Source organism: Hipposideros armiger, unplaced genomic scaffold, assembly GCF_001890085.2.
Source record: "Hipposideros armiger isolate ML-2016 unplaced genomic scaffold, ASM189008v1 scaffold_44, whole genome shotgun sequence".
Classification (NCBI taxonomy): domain Eukaryota; kingdom Metazoa; phylum Chordata; class Mammalia; order Chiroptera; family Hipposideridae; genus Hipposideros; species Hipposideros armiger.
This window is the reverse complement of record NW_017731394.1, coordinates 411,238-417,237: the sequence shown is the minus strand read 5'-3', so window position 1 is coordinate 417,237 and position 6,000 is coordinate 411,238.

Below are 6,000 nucleotides of genomic sequence, written 5' to 3'. Positions count from 1 at the left end.
AGTGTCACTGGCCCTCATATGTGGGATCTGAACCGGGGCCCTCTGGCATCCCAAGCGAGTTCTTAACCATCGCGCCACTCGGCCGGCCCTCATGGCTGAGTCTTCAGCCATGATCTGGCTTATATTTTTCCAGGATTCACTTTGGCTGCTGTGTTGAGAATACACAGTAAGAATTGGTGAACAGGAAAGCAAGGAGATCAGGTAGGAGGTAGTAACAGAAGTGGGGAGAAGTCAGATAGACACTGGATAGATTCTGAAGGCATAACCAACAGGACTTTGTTGATTTGGATGTCAAGTATAAGCGAGAAGAACCAAGGATGATTCTGGGGTATGAGGCCTGAGTACCAAAGAAAATGGAAGTACCATTTACTAACATGGAAAAGACTTTGGATGGAGCAAGTGGAAAAGGGAAGAGTTGTGATGGTCAGGAATTTGGTTTGGGACCTGAGAAATCTCAGATGTGTATGAGATGGAGCTGTCCAGCAGGTCATTGGATATACGTATCTGAAGTTCAGGGAGAGAAATACATTTCAGAGTCAGCAGCGTGTGAATGTTATATAAAGCCATGAGAAGGATGTGACTCCCCAGGTCTCCCAGACCACCTCTTGTACCTCAAAGCAAAGCAAAAATCCTTTTGCAGACCTAATGTTTGTTTCTGGGCAAAACAAATCAGGATACTCATCCTCCAAGGCCCATCACTGATCTTAATTTTTCATGAAGTCTTTCCTAATTGCTGCAGTCCCTATGGGACCCTCTTAATTTATATAATTGTCTGCCTCATTGATTCATCAATTAATAATTATCTATGGGGCAAATTCTGTGTACAAGGCCCAGTGCTGGGTGCTGTGAGGAATATGAAACAAGAACACATGGTCCCTACACTTAAAAAGTGGACATCCAGCTGAGCAAACAGAACAAATATTACTCAAAACACTGAAGAACAGGTTCATTAAGGAATCAGTCAATGACATGGAGGAAGTTGAGTCATAAATAAAAAAGGCAGCTTTGGGGAACATATTTTCAGAGAATGTGAGTGGATGGTCTCTCTCCTGAAAGTATTCTAGCTCTAAAAATCTATATTTCTATGAATATTAAGAAACTGAATTTTTCTCCAGAGACAGAAGGGTGAGGTGGGGTAGGGTGGGGGACACTTTGGAAGTGGCAGCCTAGATAGAGAAAGAAAACCTGAGCAATGTCTTGGGGGCAGGAGTGGGCATGGGTAGGAGAGGAAATGGTGAAAGATAAAGTCTGGGGCAGATGTTTCAAGGGGAGAGCAACAGAAAGCGAGTCTGCATATAAAGGAGCAGAACCCAGCTTAAGTGTGATGTCATAGGCATTTGTCATTATGTCATTATGGAGTGACATAATTCACGGTGTGTTACAGGGGTGGCCTGAAATAAGGGGGTGGGCAAAAAGTAGGGGTGAAGCTCTTGTCCTTATCTAAGCGTGAGGTAATAAAAGAATTGATTAGAAATGAAGACTAACTGCAGAATGGGAGGCCTTTCAAAAAACAAGGAAGAACAGTGTGGCAGTGAAGGAGAATAGGGGCCAAGAAAGGGAAGCGTGACACCAAGGTTCCAGACCTGAGAGGAGAAGAGCAGTGGTGGGGGCAGCCACTGGTGGGGGCATGGGAATGCTGTTGGTGGGGAAGAGCTCAGTGAGAGCGGGTCCATTGAAGTAAAAGTAGGGCATCTAAGAGCAGGAGAGGGTCAAGGTCAGAGATGGAGCAGTGCGAGTCTGCCATGTGGAACCACGTGGAGCCACAGGGCAGGATGAGCCCAAGGCAGAGTGAACACCTTGTGCTTAGGAATTCGTGATCTGTGTGCATCTGCATGTTCTAGCTCCCTAACTAGATGCTTGACATACTTCTTGCTTATATCCTCATAGTCTGTTGGGAGGCAAAATAATATGGCGATTAAACACATAATGCCTGGAGTCAGATTTCCTCCATGAGTCTTGGTTCTACCCAGCACTGGCTCTAGCAGTGTGACCCTGGACAAATTACTTAGCCTCTTTAAGGTGGAGCTTCTTCATCTGTAAAGTGAAGGAGACAATAATAGTTGCTTCATAGTTCTGAAGAGTTGTGAGGATGAAAATGACTTGGCACATGAAAAGTATTCAGTTATATTGTCATTACTACACATGGTCACATCTCGATGAATATTTACAGTTGAAGAAGAGCCCGTGGAACTAATATTTAAAACCATGCAATCCCCTAAACCAGGTTACCAAAGGGAAGGTTAGGGGAGAGAATGAACATTTATTGAACACCTGTTATATGCCAGACACTTTGCTAAATGCTCATTTGACTCTCACAACAACCCCAAAAGGTAGCTTTTATCCCCATTTTATAGATTAGGAAATAGTGGGTCATAACAGTTAACAAGTTTGCCTTAGGACATAGAGGTAATAAGTGGCATGCATTTTTATGCATTTAAAAATTCTGAAAGGATATATTCTAAATTGTTATCTTCCTACTTTATATAGCTCCATGTTATTTAAATTTTTCAACAAATATCTATTGTTTCTATAGTCAGCAAAAATTGATATTTCCATTTTGGGGGTGGAAGGGAATTGGGGGATGGGACTGGGCAATCCTGGATGTTTATCTAGAAACAAAGAGCCTCAGGCCTTCCTTGTCACCAACCAGCCTCTGAAGCAATGTTGCTCTCAGCTCCAAAGAAAAAGGTAAACTGTGTAGTCCCAAGAACTTAAGAAATCAGGAGGAAAAAGACCAAAAGGGAAGATGGGTGAGCGTGTAATGTATTTGAAACAGATTTCCATCTAAGGTTGTTAAAATAATAGAAAACTTTTCATGCTTAAAGGGATAAACTTCCTTAATCTGTCACATCCTCTTAATCCCTAGATGAGATGTCTCTGTTCTTGGTAAGTGGACACAACTTCCCTAAATGTGGATCCCTAGGGCCTCAGACAAGACATAAGTGTGATTAATTCTGTAACACCAATTTATGTTAAGAACACAAAACAAACAAACCCACAGAAGACCTTAGAGTCCAGATTAATGCTGAGGTCAAAAGCTTGTTTTCATCACATCAAATAATAACCATCTGAAAAAAAGTACGAAGGAATTCACTGATGAGGGAAAAACCACCTCTGTAAAGGGATGCTTCAATTAATTGAATTCTTCTGTTTTAAAAAAGCATCTCTGGTCGGTACCATGTTATTTGTGTATTTTGAATCTAATAATAATAGCAAATATGTCAGATGTGTTGGGGGGGTTACTTTATTTCAAAAAAAATTTTTTTTAATTACTGTGCTGTTTTAAAGAACATCATAGAAGGGAACTCATCTTTTACAGGAAACAGAGAGGTTTGCCCAGACTCCCAGGGAAAGGAAGGTGATCTGTTAGAGAATAAGATGAAGTGACTTAAAGGCAATTGAGAGAGCAAGAGAGAGAGAGAGAGAGAGAGAGAGAGAGAGAGAGAGAGAGAGAATAGATCTCTCTTTGAAAGTTTACATTTCATATATTTCCTTCTAAAGATTTTTGGTTCTGCAGATGAGTGAAAATGTAGTTTAAGTCAACCAACAATTAATTTCTGAATACCTACTCTGTTCCAGGCACACAAAAATGAGGAAAGGTATAGCCTCTCTTCTCAAGGAGTTCATAACTAATTGCAGTGCAATGTGAAGAATTCTACCTACAAACACACACACACACAAAGTACAGAGGGACAAAAGATGGGGCAGCCATTTATTCTTTAGTGGGCCAAAATGGAGAACCTAGGAGGTCGAACAAAACCACCAAGAGCTGTCTTAGGCTAAAGGCTTCCCAGCATATCAATGATCAATTTAGCATTTGTTTGCATCTTGCTGCCCATAGGTCTCTTGAGAGTCAAGAAATTAGTTCTGCTATTCCTAACTTTGCTTTAAGAACCATTCCTGTTATTTTTAGCTTTCAAACAAAGTCTGGTGGGAAAACAGTAGAAATTCTAGACCTTAAGAACAGATTGAACAATTAAAAAAAAAGAACATACTCAAGCATTTTTCTCAGAAGTTGGACAAATTTTAAAACTTTGAACCTGAGAGAAAAGAAGTGAGATTTAAAAATACAGCTTCTTCCCTCTAACGGGAAGCTGATGTCATTATACTTGGTAGCTATGGAAAGGAAAGGAATAACAAATCCAACCCACCCAGCCTTGACCTCTACTCCCTTCAAAGAAATACTGTCATCTCATGAAGTGTAGGATCCCCTAAGACATGGAGATGGAGGACACTGGAGTCCTTTTTGCAAACATAGCAAACCCTGCATCCAAACACTTCTTTTGCGTTCCACCCCCCACCTCAGTGCAGTTGGCAAAGTCAGGGACCATAAAATTGTAATGAATTAACTGGCAATCTCCTAGCTCACCTACAATGCAACCTGAGTCCACATGCCCATACACTGAAAATTAGGTTGCTCATATGTTCATTGTGTTGGTCTTAAATACAAGTCCACACGGTCTCCGGTGGCTGAAAAGCTCCCTGGCTTGATGGTAATGACCCAAGGGATGAGGATTACTGCCGTTTTCCTTGAAAACTCTGGCAAATTCATCGGTCTCCCATGCCTGCCAATATGATCAATGGGTTCTTCCTTGCCACCTTTGGCTACTTTCAGAACTGCAAATCTTCAGGTCTCTGAGCTGGAACACCTTCAGTCTTTCCCAATGACAGAATCACTGATCTCCTTAGCACTATCTGGCTCCTGGACTTCCCATCCCATTTGCTGCCTTGCAGGCATTTAGATAATAGTTGTTCTTATTAGATCAGAGAAAGAGATTAAAACACAACAAACCAAAACCTTAGAAGTCTTGATCTTTTGGGGTGACCTCTTAGTTACCAGCTTCTCCTCTGCCTCTAATAAAGGGATGATGTGTTTCTTTATCAGCTCCTTGTGTGTGGATTACATAAAGGACAGTCTTCTATTGTCTGTATGTGTCAAATAAATTGAGACTCTTCCTTGGGCTATAGTACAAAGCCAACTGAGAGAGCAAGGAATTGAAAATCGATTTGAAAAAATAATGATGGAAAACTTCCGTAACCTGGTAAAGAAAATTGACATACAAGTCCAGGAAGCACAGAGAGTCCCAAACAAGATGAACCCAAAGATTCCCATACCAAGACACATTATAATTAAAATGGCAAAGGTTAAAGACAAAGAGAGAATCTTAAAAGTAGCAAGAGAAAATAGTTAATTCCCTAAGGGAGTTTCCATAAGTCTATCAGCTGATTTCTCAACAGAAACTTTGCAGGCCAGAAGAAATTGGCAGAAAATATTCAAAGTGATGAAAAGAAAGGTCCTACAACCAAGATTACTCTATCCATCAAAGATATCATTTAGAATCATAGGACAGATGAAGAGTCTCCCCAGACAGGAAAAAGCCAAAGCAGTTCATCACCAGTTCAAATGAGTATTACAAGAAATGTTAAAGGAACTTCTTTATGAAGAAGAAAAGCGATCAAAACTATGAATAATAAAATGGCAATAACTACATGCCTATTAATAATTACTTTAAATATAAATGGATTAAATGCTCCAGTCAAAAGACATAGGGTGGCTGAATGGAGAAGAAAACAAGCCCCATACACACACTGTCCTCAAGAGACCCATTTCAGATCAAAAGACATACACAGACAGAGTAAAGGGATGAAAAAAGATATTTCATGCAAATAGAAATGAAAAAGAAAAAAAGCTGGTGTAGCAATACTTACACCAGACAAAATAGATTTTGAAACAAAGGCTATAACAGGAGACAAAGAAGGACCCAGTAATCCTACTTCTGGGTATTTATCTGAAGAAACCCAAAACATTAATTCGAAAAGACATATGAATCCATATATTCATTGCAGCCTTACTTACAATAGCCAAGATATGGAAGCAACCTAAATGTCCCTCAATAGATGAATGCATAAAGAAGATGTGGTACATATATTCAATGGAATATTACCCAGCCATAAAAAAAAATGAAATCTTGGCATCTACAACAATATGGATGGGACCTA